At 41.0% G+C, this 22,802-nt stretch overlaps 1 long non-coding RNA gene across 1 annotated transcript; it reads left to right on the forward strand.

Annotated features, from left to right (window-relative positions):
• Positions 1-18,757: 18,757 nt before the first annotated feature.
• On the forward strand, positions 18,758-21,285 carry LOC102557375 (uncharacterized). Its single transcript, XR_015687198.1, has 2 exons — positions 18,758-18,990; positions 21,027-21,285. It is a non-coding gene; the product is annotated as an uncharacterized LOC102557375 (long non-coding RNA).
• Positions 21,286-22,802: the final 1,517 nt, after the last annotated feature.

The raw sequence follows: 22,802 nt of genomic DNA on the forward strand, positions 1-22,802 counted from the left end.
CTTCTGCCTCACAAAACGTTTGTCTGACTTAACTTTACCTACTGGCTAAATTTCTTTCTATCTGTATTTTCATCAATCATCTTTTACAAATTTAACATTTATTGCCATACAGTTTCTGAACACACATGCGCTCACACAAGTGCACACACAAACACGAGTACACACACATACCATTCTTGATTGTGACCTTTGATTCCTAACATAGCTGACCTATATCTTTCTCATCTTTCAAGGGTCTCTCTAAAAATCTGTGTCTTCTTAAAGAGACACTGTTAGGTTTTACTGAAATACACTGCTTCCTTTCTCCTGATTCAATCAAACTTTATTCATTTTCTTCCCATTCTGTTCCTTCTAATTTATTTCAACTAGTCACCTATTAATGTCTAGACTCAATATCTACTGAGGCTGCCCAGGTGGTCAGAGAGCAGTCTCAATTGACTCCCTCGGCCTACTTAGACCCAGAACACCTCTTTACCACCCTCCCTGACAACACACGCACACACACAAACACAGTTCTTAAATTCCAACCACCCCTCTGTGGACCAATGCAATTTGCCTATGACAGTTCACCTCTCTTCCTCATTATTCACTATTCCAAATCTCTCCTCAGTTGAAATGCAAGAAAATAATTTTATTTCTTCCTTCAGGCTCTGATATCCAATGACTTTGGCATTGTTACTAATACATTTTTCTGTTCTCTAAGTATTTATAAAGAGAGGTTATTTCCATTACACCAAGCTTCTCATTTTGATGGAACAAGGAGGTTGGGGTTGGGGGGGTTGTTGTTTTTTCTTTTTGTTTTCCTTAACTTAGATTTTTAGAACCATGGTCTAAATATTAGATAAATAAACAACTATCCTCTTGGACAATTCTATTAATAATGATTTTATAGAGGGCACAGGTGCAAGGGGCTTTGCTTATTCTACACTGTAACTGGGTTACAGATGCAGAAGCTGAGGATTATAGAGGTATAGAATCCCGGTCCCCACACCAGACATTTCTTTAAAAGTATATGTGATGTACCTCAGTTTAATCACACTCAGAGGAGATTTGATTGCTTCCCAAGGCCTTCTGTCTGTCTGTAAGCTTTTCTCCTGTTCAGCAGCCTTTATTTCCTATAGGAGCCTGCTCATTCGAGGAGTGTAAACAAATCCTTAAGGATATATATATATATATATATATATATATATATATATATATATATGCATTAGAGTTAGGCCAGAAGGACCGTGAACCACTTTGGAAGGCAGATTCCAAGCATGAAGATGCAATTCAATGTCGCCTGAGGACAGAGAGCAAGCAGATGAGCTGCCTCTCACAGCTCTGCACAGTGCCTCCCCATGCTGGCAGAGCTCCCATGTCCCTGGGATCTGCAGAGCGTGGCCAGCCAAATGAAAGAGGAAGTTTGCAATTAATTAAAAATAAATGAAAACAAAATCTTCCCCCAGCGGCTTGCTTCTCATCTCAGTTGTAATCCACAGTCAACATGGGGCAGCCACGTGGGCATTTACCAAATGGAAAAGGTACGGGACTGTGTCGAAGAGCCCACAGACTGTCGCTCTGGACCACACTAATAATTCTTTTAAATCCTCTCATTCCACCTAGTCAGGAGACACGACAGCGTTTTAAATCTGAGTGACCCATATAAATTACCATTCTACTCATCCGGCTGTGAAATTAACAGTCTAGGAAGACAGGTCCTGTCAAGCTTGCATTGCTGAGCTGATGGGGGCTCCAGAATACTTACAGGTAAAGAAAGGACAGATACCCCTACTGGTGAGGAAACTGGAAAACTGCATGTCTACTATCCCAGCCGACTCTGACTTAGGAGCCTGGGTCTGTCTCTCCTGGGAACCACATGGGAAGGGTGTTCACTGAGAAGACATGAGCTGGATGACACAATCTGTTGAGTAAGACAAATGACAATGGTCCCGGAACTCTTAGCAAAGGGAGGGGAGAGGGGGACAGACAAGTCCCTCCAATAGGCTAAACTACAAGATCTAATTCAAAATTTAAAACCACAGATTAACTCCCCATCCTTAGTGATACCTGAACTCACCAGTTTCTTTGAATAAAACATTTAAACTTTCTCTGTCAATGTTCTCTAAAACTTGAAATAATGCTTTATGTATTTAGTAGGTTCTCATAATGAAGCTGCATTAGTGGATGACATTCACCATATTATTTTGTGCTCTGTGGAAATGTGGTTTGGAAGAGGAGACCCAGCTTTGGGCTCCTAAACTCCTGTAAATTACATTACAGCTTCAACTATCCCTGAAGTGACAACATTAATCATTTCCTTCCTGTCCTAACATGTGGACTTTAAATTTGACTTTAGGGAGAATTAGGAATTAAAGTCACTTTTACCAGGAAATAAATTCCTGTTTCATCAATAATAAATAAATCCCTACATACTATTTGATGACAGCAGAGGGAGAAAGACCACCTGTGCTGTTCACTGCAAAGACCTATGCAAGCATATACACACAAACCCAGAAATCTAGACTGTGGTAAGGACAGCTGCAACTATATCTTCTGTGAATGCTATGTGTGAGTTGGTCAAATGCCAGTGTAAGAGTGATTAGACCATTAGAATGCTAACTGTACCAATATACTAGAGAGGCACAAGTGTCGTTACTACTCACCATTTTGTAAATATTGTTGGTATGAAAAATCACACTGGTGACCTCTATTTTTTGGCCAGTTTTCTTTCTACAATTTGTAGCTCAGAGAGGTCACATGGAATTTGAACCAAGGTCTGATTCTATAGTGATCCAATGTCTTTCTTGATTTGTTTTTCCGATTAGTCTCTATGTTTTAACTAATTTATCTATTTGATAATGAAAACAAAAGTTGGATTTTTTTATTAGGTTTTATTGGCTACCAAGGCCCCAGAACTCAGTTACATCTTACCCATTGTCCACAGAGAGAGGATTCAAACAATCAAGTCCACCATAGCCCCCCTTTCTATCCAAACTTCCAATTCTACGAGGGAAACCAGGGCACCCTATAATGATTTGTTCTGCAAACCTTGAGATCATGGTCCCTTCCCTGGTAGCCAAAGCCTCTGGTTCAGAGTTACATGCAAATGGACTTTAATGCAAAGCCAGGACTATACACAGGGCCCACGAATACCCAGATCAATGTGCTCTATTCTGTAGCCGCACTCAGGAAAGCATAAGATAAGGAAATTGTTTCCTCCATCTTTCATCTGGCTCAGTGATCCTCAATTCAGAATACTCTAGAAAAATTGCAAGACTTGAAATGCTTTCTTCCCTCCCATAACAGTCAGTGGTTTTATAGCTGGAGCTTTCTTCTCCCATGATGGAGGAAAATCAAGGCTATCAATGAAATTGCTTATAACTTTTCTTACAGGAAAAAAGCAGCATATCAAACAACTATATTTTGTCCTTTCTACTCCACCAATGAAAGTTTTAATGAATCTCTGTTGTTAATTTACTTGTTTTAACTTTGCTAGAGAGTTTGATCTTATATATGTAATACATATATAATATGCACATGTATATATATGTAATGTATATACTATATATATGATATAGGTGAGTTTTAATAGATGAGTTGTGTTCTGATAATCTGGTATTGTAGAAAATTAGGGATGATAAGTAATACATTTGAGATAAAAAGAGGGCTTCAATGGAATGTATATATTGCAAGTTTAAAAAATGTCTTTGTAGAAAGTTAAGCTAACAGGAAGAAAGATGTCCAAAAGGCAGATGCTCCCACTCCTTCTTAAAAGGGGAAAAATATACATAGGAGGGGATATGGAAGCAAAGTTTAGAGCAGCAACTCAAGGAATGGCCATTCAGAGCCTGACATACATGTGGCCCATATTAAGATTGATGAAGCTAAAAAATGCATGCTGAAAGGGACCAGATATAAATCTCTCCTGAGAGACACATCCAGAGCATGTCCAATACAGAGGTCAATGCTAGCAGCAAACCACTGACCTGAGAACAGGATCCCCTTGGGAGGAATTAGAGGAAGGATTGAAAGGGCTGAAGGAGCTTGCAACCCCATAAAAACAACAGTGCCAACCAACCAGAGCTTCCAGGGACCAAACCACTACTGAAAGATTATACATGAGCTGACCCAGGGCTCCAACTGCATATATAGCAGAGAATAGCCTTGTTGGGGTACCAGTGGAAGGGGAAGCCCTTGGTCCTTCCAAGGTTGGACCCCCAGTGCAGGGGAATATGGGGGTGGGGCAGTAAGGGTGATGTATGGGGGAAATACCCATATGGGGGAGGGGTTAGGGAGGGGATGGGAGCTTATGAATAGGAAACTGGCAAGGGGAATAACATTTGAAATGTAAGTAAAGAAATATATCTAATAAAAAATTTAAAAAAAAAAGAAAGTTAAGCTAAAAATAATATTTTTTAAAAAATAATCTCAGCTACTTGTAAATGTGATGCAGGAAGGTCATAAGTTTAAAGCCTATCTGGACAGATACACACACACACACACACACACACACACACACACACACACACACACACACACTCAGAAATATATATTTTTTAAGTGAAAAAAGAGGGATGATGAAATAATTCAGTAAGTGGAGGGCTTATTTAGTACATAGGAGGGCCTGGATTCAATTTCCAACACTCCAAAGTATGGAGAGATATGTGAAATAATTAAAAAAAAATCTCTGAAGCAACTTGTCCTATGCAGCTACATGTGAACCAATAAGTAAACATTGACATATGACGAAATTTTAAGCCTTTGTTTAAAACAAAATTTTCTATTTTTACTTGAGTTTCTTTTAAAAGGCTTAGAAACAAGCACTGAACCCCTGATGCTCGTTCCTCCTATCCCAAATCTATTCCTCTTTACTCGATGTCCAGAAGCTGGGAGCCTGCAAAGGGTGTTGCTGCCCTACCTGCTGATGCTCAGTTTTACCAATAGGAGGCACTGGAGAATGGAGAAAAGAGAAGCCACCATCATTTCTGGTTCCTGTTGGGCATCTCTCTGACTTTTGGGGGCGTTCTTAAAAGTATAGTGACCCTTTTTCCCTGGGGATCAAACCAAGGATCAAGGAGTCCCCAGCTAAGTAGAGGCCTTCCTCCAAGCTGCCTCAGGAGGAGGGTCTCCTCCCAGTTATCTGAATTCCAGGCCCACAGAGCTATATTCTGAGGGACTAACATGAAACCAACTCAACATTTCTCAGCAATCTGCAAACCTCTGCCCTCCAAGCCTTGTATCCCCAGTCCTGCAGTGGTGATGGCCCTCTGCAGTCATTTGCTACGTGTTGCCTCCATGTTTGCTTCTTTGTTCCTTCCTTTCTTCCTTCCTTCCTCTCATCCTACAGATTCTGAATTACCAATTTCCTATATTCAATAATCCCGTGAAAAACTATGGTGTCCATGTTTTCTGGCCATACCTTGATAGAGGATTAAAAAGGAGAGCATGCAAGGAGAAAGATGTGGAATTGCTGGCCCAAAAGGAAGACATAGCAATGAGGAACACTAAAGCAGAAAGCTTGTTACTGCCATTATTTTGAACCAGGTGAGGAAATGAGGGAATTTGGAGGCAAATACAGATGCCTTCAGTATGTGAAGGGCTGTGACCTGTGGTGCAACTAGAGGTACACAAGGAACCAAGGCTTTACAGCCAAGCACATAATGAGACAACACAACAGAGCAAGACTCCCTCTGCCACAAGAAAGAAACTTCTAGTAGCCAAATGCTTGACAAGAGATTGTAGAGGAAAAAATCAATTGCATAGTCTCAAAATGCTAATAATCAATGCTTCTACCCACAGTTGGAAATAAATTGAAAGGTGAAGAAAGGATGTGTCTAGGGGCATAGCAGATGACAAGGTTAGTCTGATAGGCCAAAAGCAACCAGAGACCAATTAGATTGCCTACAGGATCAAATTGATTACCCAAATATTGATCTGTAAGATGTCTGGGAAAATGACGCAAGTGATCATTGACTGACTAACGAGCAGCTTCCCGTCAGATACACCAAAGGCACTGTGAAAGGCAAGGTGCTGTTTTAAGAATCTAATAATGCAAAGCTGAAGCGCCGATTGTTTTGCCTCTTCTTGCTGCGTTATAGTCGAGTGCTCTGAGGGAGGAGCGCTGGCTTCCACGCAATACGAAAGACTGGAAAGGAAGATAGACTAATCAATAATCAGTCATCCCAGCATCAGAATCTCAGGCTTCACAGGGTTCTCGTGCTCAGCATTCCATTGTGAACTTGGGAATGTCTAAAGGTGTCCATCTCTTGCCAAGTTTATAATGTAACAGCAAAGTACGGATGCAATCTCAGGGTCTCCAAACTGGAACTTCTACAAGTTCTGTGGCACAACCCAGGTTGACCTTTCCTTTGAGAAGAGAAGATTATAATTATTAAAATTCCCAAAGACGGTAAAGTCCTACAGGAGAAATGTGTCACCACAAGGAAATGAATAGGATCTTCCTCTCTATTCCCCAACCCCTTTCTCCCATTCCCTTCAGGTCCTCTAGTTCAACACTCCCTGTAAACAGCCCTGGTGCCTCTAAGAACATTAGCACTCAACTGTAAGCAACATTGCTGCTCCCTCAAAGCCTCTTGGGATGTGCTCCTCTTCACATCTGGCCAGAAAGTACTTGAGAAGAGAAAGACAACCAAACAGTACAGGAGCTCTAAAGTTTAGCTCAGATCCCAGGACCCTAAGGAAAGATTTCTGTACTATGGCAACCAGCTTTTCTGCCCAAGCAACATTTACATGTGCAAACAGAATGAGATCCGTCCCAAGAATCCATATTAGAATCTGAAACTGCACAGCTGTTTGCTAATGCGCTGTGTGATGAAGAGGCCTCCTGGCTTGTTTGTGCTCTTCAGAGAGCAGATCCCGCTGTATCTGTGTGATTGCCATGGCATATGAGGGAACGGACATTAAAAAAAAAAGGGTTAGTGTGTATATTGGATGGGGGAGCATTCATGAGTTCCAAGCAGGCATATGAAGGTCAGAGGACAGCTCTCTGGAGCTGGCTTCTCTTCCTACCATGGATTGAACTCAGGTTATCAGATTCATGATGCAAGTATGCCCACTGAGTCACCTCAGCAGCTCAGCGTGCTTCCCTGTCCATGGCTTGATCTTAAACAGCTATTATCACACGGATTTCAAGGTTTCCTTTCCCTTAAGCTTGCTCAGATAACATTGAGTGCGAGTCTGTAGAGGCCTGTAGTCAAGCAGCCGAGTTGTCTGTTTAAACACAGGGAACGGCCTAGTGAAAGCACTGACTTCACTCCCCACACAGTTCTGAGAGCGTAGACAGTGAGTTGCATTTTTTTTTTCGTTTCAGCAAAAAAACAGAATCTTGTGTTCATTCAGTGAATTCAAAGAAAATTACTGTTTTCCCTAAAAGTTCTTAGCAAAATATTAGACGAGAAATCAAAAGGATTCAGTAGTCTATATAAAACCACGTGTCCATAAACTCAAAGCTGATGCCATACTAAGATGCCAATTAAAACTGATCATTAATTTAACAGAGATACAGTAAAGACAATTATGATACAAGCTTATTGCTAATAAAAAACACTAGTGTAGACCATAGTTTATCCTCATGGTAGTGCTGAGCTAAGGGCCAAAGGTAACATACCAAACTTTCCATATTTGAAAAGTGACAGGCTGAGGGTAGGCTGAAATATGATGACATTATGTTCCTTCTATGGGGACATAATGTGAAAAGACTACCCCATGGCACTGGCAAATTTGACCCTGCAGGGCAAAATTGAATTCTTATTCTCGCTCTTGTGAATCTTTCCCATCCTTTAGTCATAGCCAGACTCCAGTGTTGCCAATAATTCTTCTTAATTATACACCAGCTGTGCGTTCTCTACTCCCTGAATCCTTGACATATATTTTTTTTGTCTGTGTTGGCAATTTCCCTGTCACAGACAACTCCCCAGTCTGCTAAGGAGGGATGGCATTTCTCTGTCATTGTTCCACGACTGAGCTTACAGAGATGGAGTAAAACTCAACCTGCTTACTGCTTGGATGATTGGTTGGGGGCTTTATTCAAAGTCGTTTTGAGTGCCCCCACAATCCTTCTTAGAGTAGGAGGAACCTGGGGTTTTGTCTGTCATTCAGGTATTTCAATTTTGCACTTAGTTTTGCACAACTATTTCCTTGACTTGCATGTGCAGGCCAGCCCAGGGATGATGTACAAATAGTTAAAATTATTATGTGGGAGATCCCAACCAATCAGAATGATGCAGGATACCAGAGGCTATCTAAAGATCAAACATAAGTCTTCTAGTTGATGGACCAATGAAGGTGTTCAAAATCATAAAAGGCCACTGTTAGGGTGAAATAAATCAAAACAAGGTTTCTGTATCAACTACTTCTAGTCTAAGTACTTAGTAGCTTAATAACTAATATGTGGGGGTACCATGAAGAGTGTTAATCATTAGTACCAGGATGGACCCCTAATCTTGATTGCCTACAAGAAAAATTCATCAGTTCCTAGGCATTGATGTAGAGAGGAGTGTATCCCTACTTTACTGTATGGAAGTTTTTTAAAAAACACAGAAAGTCTGTCTCTACTCCCAACCGCTGATGATCAGGACTCATCTATATTTTAGAAACAATGTAACAAACTATAACAGGACATTGTTTATAAACCGAAGCTTAAAGTAACTTAAGCTAGGATTACTTCATACCACCTGAGTTTCAAATAGTGATATTTGTCACTTCTTAGGCTTTCTTTGACCATTATTATGAATACTTCTTATTGATTTATATTCCTCTTAGTCCCAAGAAAAATACTTAAGAAAACTGGAAAAAGATACAATCCAATAATATAATACATTTGCTGTAAGTGCTTCAAATTTGAGAAAGTGAAAGAAATAAAGGTAGGGTCGGGAGTGATGTTAGTGTACATAAAATCCTTTCTGTTAAGCCTGATAAATTTGAAATAAGTGAACTATGGATTTAGGCTATCATCTTTCTAGCAGATAAAATGCTGAGGGAAACAAACATCCGCCATAAAATATTCAGAAACCAGAGATACAAACAAGCCAACTGTTCACAGAAACCAACTGACTCATTCTCGTGAGACTATCAGCAGCGAGAGAATCTGCTTAAAGCAAAATTCTTCCACATGCTGCATTTTTCAATCAGAGATTTGATGTAAAAAGGAAGTAAGGGGAAAACAAATTTTATCAGAGTTTCTGCTTGCAATAAGCCCCATTTATCCAAGCCTCTCTTCTTCCAGAAAGTTCCAGGAGACGGAAACTCACCTTGGGTTGTGAGGTTAATCTTGCTAAGACATTCCACCCAGCTGGGTTAATTGGTCTGATCTGGCCAGCTGTGTAGCTGTCCCTGTCTCCCATCTCCGTTCCATGGGCACCCATCCTGAGGCTACATACTGGGTCAAAGACGACTGCTCTCTGTTCAAGGGTACAGGAGTAACCCCTTCACCCCTAATAGAGCCTCGAAATAAGCTCCCAAACTCAGTAAATGCTTATTATTGAAGCTTAAAATTCTAGGTATGGTTGTCAGATTATTATTGATGTAATGGCAGAACCAAAAGAACCAGCCAAGAAGGAAGGATTGTCTGGGGTCACAGTGTCAGAGGTGTCAGGCCGGCCTCTGATTTGGGGTCTGTAGCAGGGCAGGGCATGATGGTAGAAATACATGGTGAAGCAAAGCCACTCACCTCACAATTACTGAGAAGCTAAGCAATGGGGACTGGGAAGGGATGGACTAGGGTGCCAGTATCTCCTTCAATGCCATTCTTTCAAGGACCTGGCTTTCACTATCCTCTATCTAAAGTCTCTATCATTTCCTAGTAATGCCATCTTCAGAGGGCCTTTGGGTAATGGCCTTGGAGGATACTAAACATCCAAACCATAAAACTGAGTTATACAATCTACCAAAATGTCCCCATCAGAGGTAAGTAATCCCCCAAGACCTGTCAGAACCGAAATGAGATAAACATGCGCTTACATGGAATGTGTTTGATGCTTGGATTACATAAAAGAAAAAAGATTGTCGAAATGTCAAGGCCAATCTTAAGCCTTGTAAACGTGCCACAGCATTAGCTACCTCAGACCTGAAATCCCATTTTGAGAAATTATCTGTAAGTCCATTTAATTTGAAATTCAATTTAGGCATTCTTAACTCTAAATAATTCCACTGCTAGAGTACTTTTTTTAGTATACATTTGGGACATGTTCTTGTGCTACTTGGGGGAGAAAGAAATGTGTTTTTTTCTTTTTTATATTTTTGATAATTCGATATAATCTGCTTTAGTAATTCAGAGCCAGTATGCGTTTCAGAGGCATTTACTAAAAATGTATGCTAAAAAGAAAGAATTGCTTCCTCCCTCCTTTCCCTGAGAAGTTTCTCAGAGGCAATAAGAGGTTGAAATTTCCTCCAAGTGTTTGTCTCTCACTCTCTTTCCCTGTCCCAAATCCCTACATCAGGGCTGTCAGGAAACACATGACAGGAAGCTACTCAAGGAGGAAATAACTTCTTCTGGTTCATGATTTATAGAGTTTAGCACAGCATAGTAGCAAGTGACTCCCTGGCAGGAGGAACAAGGAGTGGCTTGTTCGAATCTCTGTACAACAGGCAGCAGACAGCACTCAACCAGACTCTAGGCTGAGCTATAGCAAGTAAGGCAGGTTCCCCTCCTCTGGTAAAGTCCTATTTCCTAAAGTTCCTCCCAACTGCCACCAGCCATGAGCCCATGGGTGACATTTCACATCTATACCATACATGAAGACAATATACAGAATGTAATCATTTGGGCAGGGCTGGAAAAGACTTGAGCTTTCAGCATCACCATCATCATACCCCGAGACCTCAGCATCCACAACCATTCAGAGATTGACATGGCCCTGGCAGAAGACACTCCACCAAGGTAAAGCAACAGTAAGGAAGACAGCAAGCGTGTATCTATTTTAGTCATTTTGCTATCAATCTACCACATGGTCATGGCTTCTATACCTCTATAGGTTTTGTACAGTAACTTTACTAGCACATGATAAGGTTGAATTAGTTGGGTTTTTTTCAACTTTTAATTAGATTGCATAATTAATATTCATTTGAATTGCTTTGGAAAATCCAGAAGACTTGAGGAAGTGCACAAAATAATTGAATGTAAGGAAGTCTGTTGCTAACTTATCTAAGTCACCTATCAGGCTTCCTTTAATAAGCCCAGGAGTCAAACTCCCCTGGCTTATTAATCCTGAAGCAGAAAGTCAACCCCAAAGGGAGAAACACTTAATGTACTTAAACTGTTGAATACGCTTGCAGTTCCTTCTCACACAAAATTATATTGAAATTTACTGTAGGAGAGCAATGCTTAATAGTTTTGAGTGTTTCCCCATCAGCACTAGCACCCTTTATGAGCACATTGAAACCCTTCATAATCAATACTAGAGAAGAGAAATGGAAAGGAAGAGAGAGAAAGGAGGGAGGGAGGGAAGAACATAGGGCAGGAGGGAAAGCTGATATGCATAAGAAATAGAAAGAAGTAAATCAGTGATTTGTATTAGTGCATCTTGAAACGTCATGTCTTTTAATCTATTATTTTTTTTATTACTTGAGACTCCTTTTACTCGGCCTTGAACAATAAGATAAGGTATTGCATTGTATAACAAATGGCGATGTCATTATTTATTATCTCCAGGTAGCTGTTCACTGGTGACACTTGATTTCATTCTTTACTGGTCTCTTACTCTGATTATTATTTTTTATTATTCTGCTCACTGTAATAATAAAATCTCAACTGTAACTACAAACATACCCCAAATGAGACCAGTGTTGTCAAATGTTAAGACAGCTTTCTAGCAGTATTTAAGTTCTTGTACTAATTCTTAATTTTGTTCCAAGGCTTTGGGAAGAAATTATTAATTTGTAACTCATGCCTCAAAGGGACGAGGTTCCTTACATTTTTGTCAATTTTTCCATGCTGTTCTATCAGATTTTCTTTTTTTTTTTTTTTTTTTTTTTTTTTTTTTTTTTTTTTTTGAGCTGGGAACTGAACCCAGGGCCTTGTGCTTGCTAGGCAAGTGCTCTATCACTGAGCTAAATCCCCAACCCCCATGCTGTTCTAAAAAATAAAATAAAAAGATTAAAAACAAACAAATGTATCCTTAAAATCTCTGAGATATCACAGGGCTACATATAAGCATAACAATGAAATTTGCTCTGGCTCGAAACGGAATAATTGATATGTGATTATATAACCTGTTTTCCTATTGGCGGCAATACAACTGCATTGCTATTATTGAATTGTGTCTCCAAATTCTTATCTTGGAATCCCAAGCTCTAGCGTAGTGATGCTTGCAGAGGAGACCTGGGAAGTAACTACAGTAAGATAGGATCTTAATGTTTTAACCTCCAAAACCATAACATTGATTTCTCTATTTGAGCTACCTACTCCACGGTATTTTGTCATATCAGCCCAGGTGGAAAAATATACACCAAAAGCTTGACTTTGACATCTTAACTGTAGTCAGCCTGTGATTAACGAGATGATCCTAGCTGCCCATGAGAGCCTTTAAGGTCGAGCAAGCATCTAGTTGTTTTCTAGTTGTTTTCATTCTTAACCATTACAACCATCACATGTGACATGTTAGCATGCTTATCACTTTCCTCTCATAAACTTGGTCACGCAGGAAGATTAAAATGATAGTATGATATGAAGTGGGCCAGGGTAACCACTGAGTCAATTCAGGAACCCGCATCACCTCAGATTCACAGCTTGATTCCTTTGGGCCCACCCACACTCGTCTTCTCTGAATCATAGATTTCTAGGCAGGACATCAAATACTAAGGACTCAGTGCTATGAAACTAAGTTATCACCACTTGACTTTTGTTATTTTTCTATCAAAGCTCATGTAACATTGCATCATACTCTTTAGATGTTGGGATGATCCCTCTTCGACCAAAAGCCAATTTCTATTCCTCTTGTGTTTTGTCTTTATTTTTGTTTAGTGGACTGGTTGCCTTACAGTGTTGGGAACTGAACTGTAACCTCTTTCCTGTGAAGCAAGCTACCTTGTCATGTTGCTGAACTACCCTCATGGCACTCTTGATTTTTTTTTCCTCACACCTGGCATGGAGCCAGGCACAAATGGGACCACCACTGTTTGCTTAGTTATTGACCGAGGAAAATGGGGCATCATGAGGCTTGCCATAAGTTTTTAAACAGAATCCTATCAGAGAAGATAGCAGGTTTAAAAATAGAGCACTAATGGTACCCATGATTATTATTATTTCACTGTCCAGAGAAGAAATCTCTTTGGAAAGCAATTGTGATAATTTCTCACACGCATTTTACCTCTAAGTTTGTATAAGACTAAACCACAGTCAGGTAGTCTACATTCTTTTTTTTTTATTAACTTGAGTATTTCTTATATACATTTCGAGTGTTATTCCCTTTCCCGGTATCCGGGCAAACATCCCCCATCCATACAACTGCATTGTATATGCAATTATACAAGTTTTCTTTGCCACCAGAAAGAATACCTGTGTCCCATCCCCTAAACCTCCTACAATCTGTAATGAATGATGATTTTAATTAGTCCAACACAGACCATCAACAAAAATCAGTTAGAATCCCGGTAGGGATAACCTCTCCGATGGCCCAAATTCAACATTAAATTTTGTATAATTTATCTACCAAGCTTTTAAGAACCATCATCAGAGAAGGTTGCTCTGTTTGGCAATTTATTTTAGCCCGGAAAAAAACAAACGGTTTGTATGCATTTGCACTGATACCGAGATCCCTGGGAAGACAAGTTATTTTCAGCTTATTGACATTTAGCCACTTGGAGAGAAACTGACACATTCATTCCAAAATAATTAATTTTGTTGAAAACACTCAGAGGCCTGTTTTTCCCAAGGCAGCCCCGTGGGCTGTGTGGAGCTCTGGTAAAGTCATACTTGACTGGACACCATCATTTCATTCCCATCTGGCAACAGGTGGTCATTAATATGAAATCTTAAACTAACATTGAAATGAAATCCCTGAATAATCAACCAGTCTTGGGGAAAGTACAGAGATTTGAAAGGCTAGAAATTGATCATTTCTCTAAATAAACAAACCTTCCATCTCAACTTTAACAAGAGCAAGTAAGTTATTGACATCAGCCTAGTAGAAGAAAGCCCCAGAACCTTCTGTTCTGTAAAAATTGATTCACCTGAGAGGATGGTGTGTACGGTCAAGACTCTTAGAGCTAAATGCAGGTTAAGTGCTCTGATAGACCACCAGTAGCAAGACCACAGGAGTACATTTCAATCTGCCACTCTTCAAAAGAAACCTTCTGGGCAGTCCCTCAGAGGGAAACTTAGAGGGTGGAAGTCAAGCCCCTCTCCACCTCCACCCTCAATGGCTCCAGCAAGTTTTGGTAAATTAGCAATCTAGCTCCTGTGTGTACCAATCAGTGGACCTTGACCCCTTAGTCAGAAGAAGTCCACACACACAATGGCTAAGGTGTAAATAAATCAAAGCCATGGTTTATCCTAAAGAATGTTGGATTCTGCTCTAACATACCGCACTTGCTTTGGTCAGTGGGAAGACGCTTCATTTGGTAAAGTGCTTTTCAGGTGTGGTGGCATGGACAGGTGAGGACTATAAAAGGGAAACCAAGCCAATGAAATCATTCCTGGTGATATTCTGGAGACTCGTAGATTGGTGTCTAGCCCTGTCACCATCAGAGAGCCTTCAATCAGTAACTGATGGCAGCAGATACAGAGACCCACAGACTAACAGTAGGCTAAGCCAGGGGAACCCCAGGGAAGAAGGAGAGCAAGGGTTGTAGGAGTCAGAGGTGTCAAGGACACCAGGAGAACACAGACCGCAGAATCAACTAAGCAGGCCTCATAGGAGCTCACAGAGACTGAAGCTACAGTCACTGACCCTGTATGGTCTGAACTAGGTCCTCTGCATATACCTTATGGTGGTTGTGTGACTTGGTGTTCTTGTGGAACTCCCATCATTGGCAGTTGGGGCTGTCTCTGACTCTGTTGTCTATGATTAGAACCCTTTTCCTCCTGCTGTTTTGCCTAATCCAGCCTTCATTTGAGGGTTTGTGTCCAGTCGTATTGTAACTTGATGGGGCCATGTTTGGTAGATATTCCTGAGAGACCTGTTTTTCTGGTTTTGTTTGTTTGTTGTTTGTTTGTTTGTTTGTTTGTTTGTTTTGAAAATGGAGGAAACATTAATCTGAAGAAAAAGGGGGATGGGAAAGAGACTGGGGTGGGGACTTAGGTCAGAATATACTATATGAGAATAAAAGTTAAATAATAAATAAAAGAAAAGCTACTCTAGCAAGGATATTCTTTATTCAAGTAAATATGCATCAACATGAAATGTATAGGGACCAGTTCTTAGCACTTTTGAAAAATTAAAATCTCTTTTCCCAACTGATTATTTTAAGTTGTCTACAATTATTCCATGGTAAGCTGTATTACACAGCTTTTTCTGTTTTCTAGAATAATTATACAAGTATTTTGACTTCTTTTCTCTTTTTTTCTTTCCTTTCTTTTTCAGAACTAGGAATGACCGAAGATCTTGTACATGGAGACTCTCTACACCTAGGCTAACTACTCCAGCTTTTCCATTTGGCTTTAAGGAATGGTGCTGCTGAATAGGCCTGAAGCTTTCAGCCCTCTTGCTTTAGCATCTCAGGCATCTGGATTTTAAATGAGCAACATCTCGGCACCTGACATTCTACTTCTCAAAGCTTTACTCTAGGCATCATAAAAGTCCTTTTGAAGAAAATGAAGATGAGGATAGATTTTTATTGCCAATACTTTGATATTTAGTATTATATTCTGCTTCTATGAAAAATAAGGCGTTGTAACAGACAATTTTAATGATTTTTATAGAGATTTGATGATCGACCCTTCTTTTGTTGTTTGTTTTGGTCCAATGACAGTATACAGGTGGTGAAAACTGTTTATTTCTAGTTCTCATTGTTCCCCATTGATTCTATACCACCATATGAGCAATTTCACACAAATAAGAAGGCTCACATTCTGAGAGCTCTTGACTCCACATTCTCTGAGTCTCTTTTGGAGACTCACACATTGATGCCTCAGGTTCACTTCATTTCTCACAGTGTTGAGTGGTGAGTGAGAGCAGAACTCAAAGCCAGTCTTCCTCATCTCGCAGGAGCCCAAACAAAATTATTTTCAAAGAGAAATGGTGTGACTATCCACGAGTTTTTAACATAACATACCATGTAAAGCAACTTAGACCTGCATAAGGATAGCAGTTGACACGCCAGCTTGAATAACGAAAAATTTCCCACCCTTTGATGAAGAGGTACAGGCAAATGGTGTCTAATGAGAGGGAATTCAGACATCCAGTGCCAAGTAGTCATTCCAAAACACGTGTAGAGACTAGCATACCGCATGAACCCAGTGCAGAGGGAGCATGTGGGCATGCATGTGCGTAACAACAACCAAAGAAGAAATAAAAAGAAGCAAGGGGACATAGAAGGAGTTGGAATGGGAAAGAAAGGGTCATGTGAAAATCCCCAAAAGTAAAGAAAAAAATTCAACTATAAAGAAGCAAAAAGACATGAATGTGGGAAAGAAATGTATAGGCAGGGAGGATTGACATTGTGAACAGAGCAGCTGACATGAATGAGGGTGAATATGGGTGAGCAAATGTCTTCACTGAAGGATCTAGAGTGCCTGGGGTATACGGCAGAAGTACTACTGAATCCTTCAATAGTTTTAATGTAAGCTTTTTGAGAAATCACCATGGTGATTGTCATAATGATTGCATAGCATGGCACTGCCACAAGAAGGGATCCTCTTTCACTATGCATATATGTTTCACTCTAACTCCGAATGTTGCATACACTACTGCACAGGACTACCTGTATATTTATTATCTGTACAATAAATCACAAATTAAAACCTGAGAAACACTAGCAAGTAGGCTGTATAGGCCAGGCTACTGAAGCAAGGAAGAACAAACACTGATGCCCTTTAAGCCCATGTAACGTTTGTATTCAGTGAATCTTTATATATAAAATATCCCACTCTACTCTCATGCAATGTCTCATGAAGAGGGCACATTAAATCTATGTCCCCAGCTTTACCATGTCGCTTTGTTGTAAATGAGGCTGAAGATCCAGCCGTTTTTCTTGCCTGGATACTGGAGGCTCTGTATATTCGTTTTGTCTCATGAGCAAACTTTGCCAAGATCACACACTTCTGGAGTAAAGTTTCTCCTTTTAATTTCCTTCCTTCTCAAACAAATCTTGAACTGTCAGAGGCATTAAAATGGAAGTAATCTCGTACAAAAGCATTTTTGAGCACCAGCAAGGGCTCGTGACTTCAGATGCCACGGGAGCCCAGTGGCCGATAGTAACTCAGATAACAACACATTTCACACAGCTCATCTAGTGAGGCGTTCTAAAAATATTAATAATAAAATGCAAGTGATTGAATTCTCTACATGAGCACAGCACGAGCTCGCAGGCTGCGTGCGTCATTGGGCTCTGGTTGCTAGGAAATCCATGAATAGAACCTAATATGCATTCAGCAACAGGCTGCCGACGCCATCCATCTCCATGGACGCTCCCTCAATTGCCTTTGAAATGACATTAAGGTAACTTTGAAGCATTCATGACAAGTCAGAGTCCGTGTGCACAAAGGAAACAAACCATTTTTGGACAACCAGCTGCACTTCCTGTACAGCCCTTTGAAGTGCACTCTGTCGTGTGTATTTTGTTCAGGTAGCAAGGGACTGAGTGGGAAAGACTGTATGATAAGGGCAGATGAGACGCAAAGCAGGATGCAGATGTTATGGGCTTTGGAGACAAGCGCATACAAAGTCAGTCACATATCAGTTTGCCTAAACCAAGTTTCTGTTTGAGTTTTGTTTGGGGGAGTGGTTGAGGTGGTGATGATGATGATGGTGGTGGTGGTGATGATGACATTGTTGCTGTTGTTGTTGTTGGAGGTGGTGGTGTGTGTGTGATGTATGCAGGTGCATGAGTACATGTATTTTCACATATGTAGAAGCCAGAAAGTCAATTGTAGTTCTTTTCTTCAGTCATCCTCCACAATAATTTTTGAGTCCAGGTCTCTTACAGAACCAAGATATCCCGAATTTAGCTAAGCTGGCTAGCTCACAAGCTCCAAGGATCCACTGCCTCCCCAGCCCTGTGATTACAGATACATACTGCTGGGTTCAGTTTTGATACTGGTGCTGAGAATCCAAACTCGGACCTTCGTGCTTGCACAGTCAATGCTATCCCCACCCGAGTCCAGTCATCCTTAGCTCTTCTGAGGTCAACATCCTTCTCTCACGAGACTAAACACCACCATTACACAAAATGATTTTAAGCACGAAGGATCTTATATCCAAAGCTTCTGATACACGATAGCATAGTGATGTCACAGGAAGAGTAAGAGTTAGGTAGTGGGTAAAATCGTGGTAGCAGGTGTGGTAAAGTAAAAACCGCAGCTGCGGTTACAGCCTTTATAGTTAGTGGAGGTAGATAACGCTGTAAGAAGGGACTTGTCTAGTTTGGAAGCTTTGCACCATCATTGTGCAAACAAACATAGCGTGTTCATACGGGATCGTTCACAAACATCTCCAAATGCACTCAGCTCCACTAAATGAAGAAAGCTGGTTCAGAGAAGAGGGAAAATGCTGGCCCAAAGTCATAGGCTGGGAAGAGTGGTGGAGTTGGTTCCTTGCTTCCTCTCAGGGGTCCCTTCCAGGCTCTTCCACGAGCTTCCTATCAGCGCACTGTGTTTGTCACGTGACAAAGCTAACGGCTATGGCACAGAAATTTCCAGGTATCAATAAAGGAAAGGAGAATTAGAGTCTATCAAGAAGAAGCTACAAGGATTTTCTGATGCGAGTGAGAGCACACTGAGTGATGCTTTAAATGTTGAACCTGGATCTGTTGAGACCCTCCTCACATGGCTGTTACCTGAGAGAAACAGCAGAGCCCAGGCCAGAAGATGTCTGCCTAGCTCATGAAACTCAGGTCAGCTTCCAATCCCACCACCAAAAATAAGAATTTTTGAAAAATATCCCTTTTTTTAAAAAAACATATCCACAATGAGTCAGGGAGGTTTTTTTTGTTTTGTTTTGTTTTGTTTTGTTTTTTTGTTTTTTTTTTTTTTTTTTTTTTTAGCGTGAATCATATCTTATAAGGGAGAAGGGCATCAAAGAAGGATGAATGTACTGGACACCATTCTGGTTCAAGGGTGGCAATTTCTTCAGTACATTTAAAAATATTCACTTTATTGTTATATTTGCCCAAGAAATAAAAAGAAAAAAAAACCACAAATGACATCCAGATAGCTACTTTTATTTTTCTTCAGTGGTTCAGATGGAAAAAAATTTTTTCAATTTAAACAGGAAATTACAAAGCAAGGGAGTGAAGTCACACCGAGAGAGGCCCCAGCTTGGTCCTACTTCTGGCCTCTGCCTGCTGAGTGGCTGACTGGCAGGCCTGCTGCTTTGCCAAGCTTTGGTTCCTCATCTGAGAAATGAGAAAATCAAACGTACCTTTGCAACCTTCTGAGGAAAACTGACTTGCAGGAGGTCTTGGGAGGTGCTGAGCTCACAGAAGGGCAAGATTCAAGTCTTCCTCTGGTCAACACAAGGATGATGACCCCCTCCCAGACCCACCCCAGCTACACCAGTGTTTCAGTTTGGGTTTTGGTTTTGAACCTGAAAGATTTCATCTAGAAGTGAAAATGAACACACCAAGTGACCAGGACTCCTCCACACACTGATTATCACTTGTTCTTACCAAATTACCATTTGCAGTTTTGTTCAGATCATTTGTCCCTGCCTGGACATTTAGCTCAGTAGTTAAACTGCTGGCATTCCAAGTATGGGGAGCTGAATTTGGATCCTCAGAACTCAGGTAAAAGCCCCCTATGTTAGCCTTAGCAGAGGCAGGAGGCTGGAGGAGCTCACTGAGCAGCCAAACACGGGCTTCAGGTTCACAGAGAGGCTCTATCTCAGGGAGAGAGGGGAAGAAAGAGAAGGAGAGGGGGGGGGGCTTTAGAAAAGACATCTGAGTACCGTTCTCTGAGACACACACACACACACACACACACACACACACACACACACAATTTTTTTCTGTCACTTTATTTACTTATTCACTTAACATCCTGATCACAGCGCCCCCTCCTCCAAGTCGCCCCTTCCCTTCACACAGCCTCTCCCCATATCTCTCCTTCTTCTCCTCTGAGAAGAGGAAGGCCTCCCCTGTGTACCAATCTACCCGGGCGCATCAAGTCACTGCAGGACTAAGTATAACCTTTCCCACTGAGGCCAGAGAAGGCAGCCCAGTTAGGGGAACAGGATCCACAGGCAGGCAACAGAGTCTAGGACAGCCTCACCCCTACCCCATGGCTCCCGTTGTTAGGAGACCTGAATGAAGCAAAGAATACTTAAAGAAATGTTCAATGTCCTTACTCATCAGAGAAATGAAAACCAAAACGACTCTGAGGTTCTACCTTATACCTATCAGAATGGCTAAAACCAAAATCCCAATCTATGGCACATGCTGTCAAGGATATAGAGCAAAGGGACCACTTCTCCATTACTGATGGGAGTGCAAACTTGTACAGCCACCTTGGAAATCAATTTGGTGGTTTCTCAGAAAATTGGGAATAGTTATACCTCAAGACTCAGCTTACACGCACAATTTTTAATTAAAATTTTCTCTTGAATGTTTGAATTTAAGGTTTATTTTTTATTTGTGTGTGTATATATGTGTCTGTCTGTGTCTGTGTCTGTGTCTGTGTCTGTGTGTGTGTGTGTGTGTGTGTGTGTGTGTGTGTGTGTATGCACATCTGTTTCTGGTTGTCCAAAGAGGCCAGAGGAGAGTGTTGGATTCCCCTGGAGTTAGAATTACAGGTGTTAAGAGCTGCTCAGTGTGGGTTCTCGAAACTGTATTTGGGTCCTCTGAAAGATCAGCAAGCACTTTTAATCTCTAGGCCTTATTTTTTTTTAATTTCCAGCCTTAATATTGTTTTTATTTATTCATTTTTTAAATAGTGATCCAGAGAGAAGGCTCAATGGGTTACAGACATCACCATGCAAGCTCAAGGACCTGAGTTCAATCCCAACAACCAGACGAAATCAGCAATACATATGTACAATCTCACCATGCCTACAAGGAGGTAGAAGGCAGAGAGTAGAGAATTTTCCAGAAATTCAAAGGCCAGTTTTCCTGGAGTTCACAGTACCGCAGAAGAAACAGCTTAAGCCTGGATGAGGCTGCCTCAGCATGGGAGAAATAAAAATATGAATGTCATCTGCATGTGCACCTTGATGTGTAGCCTGTGGCACTCTAACACTCACACTTACACGAATGCATGCATGCACGCACACACACACACACACACACACACACACACACACACACACACACACACACACAAAGTACAGTAAATTAAAACTCAAGAAAATAAAAAAAGAGGAAGAAATTAGTCCTAACAAACACTCCTGCATCCCCATGTAAAGACTAGCGACAAACCATAGCAATGGTGCTCAATGAATCTCAATGACAGTGGGCAAGCCTCATGTCTCATTGTCCAGTACAGTGGCCAGGAACCACTGTGGCTACTGAGCGTTTACAAACTGAGTGTTATTTGAGCATGTGAGTTACCTATTTAATATATTTTAATTTTAAGCTTACGAGCCACATGTGGAGCATGGATCAGAAGTTCCATCCATCCTGTGATATAATGGGTTGGGAGTGGGTGGGTCCTAGATTACCTACAAACAGTTAAAATACGTTAAGGACAAAACTTTCAGTTTAAAGTAACACTATTTATTAAGAAGAAGAGAAAGCCACTGTTTCCCTTTGAACTAAGAAACAAGAAGATAATGTGTCTTTCTTTATGATTTGACTTTTGATTATGTCGTTTTTCCCGAAACAGATGAGATGTGTTTTTCTCTAGACAGGTGAAGGCAGAGCGGGGGACGTCTGTGTTTCCCGCAGAGCAGTTTGCCTCCAATGAAACTGGCATGGTTTGTCTTTGTGTTATTTTATATTCGACTTGCCTATAAACGGGGAGCAGCATTCACCCCTCAAGTGGGCTAAGTGACAGCTCGATTTCATGTGCTTGCTTTTGTCTTCCTGCCTTCTCAGCAGCCCCTCACCTCCTCTAAGGCTGTAGTTTTCTTCCACCTCCCTTGGAGGAAGTTCCAGTAGCTAAACATTTCCTCCCTGCTGGGGAGCTTTTCCCACTCCAGGAGAGGAAGACGCTGAGGTATCGGCCAGCCCAGAAAGAAGTCCTAAGGACAAAGTGTTCAACTCAAACATCTGCCCCTAATGGGTTATTGTTACCACTGTATTCTTTCCCAGTGGTAGAATAGACATGAAATCGTGTTTTATTTTGATCATTTTTGCTTGGTTTTAGGTCAACCAGTGCATTTATAGTTCAATTCCTTCCCCATGGGTACACCCTCCCCCAGCCATGTGGCATCCCCATGCAGCAGACCCACCTGATGGCAAAGGCAAGAAAATCATGTCTCATATTGTCAGTGAATGAGTGCATGAATAACACATTGTTTAAACAGAGTCTGAGCCTCACGACTTCAAAATGCCGACCTCTCTTTTCGCCTCGCGGTTCCACACTGAGCCTATATTAATTCACACAGTCCCACTATGAGTAGCCATTAAAATAAAAACAATCATTCTCAGATTATTCTCTTTATTGTAGTGAAAGGATGGTTCGATGGATCAAATCTGGATGGTATAATGTAACGGCCAGACAGGACACGGCCTTGCTGAGTGGGCAGTCTTGAAGGGTAATGCTGACTTAG

The sequence above is a fragment of the Rattus norvegicus genome, chromosome 4 (genome assembly GCF_021556685.1).
Source record: "Rattus norvegicus strain SHRSP/BbbUtx chromosome 4, alternate assembly SHRSP_T2T, whole genome shotgun sequence".
Classification (NCBI taxonomy): domain Eukaryota; kingdom Metazoa; phylum Chordata; class Mammalia; order Rodentia; family Muridae; genus Rattus; species Rattus norvegicus.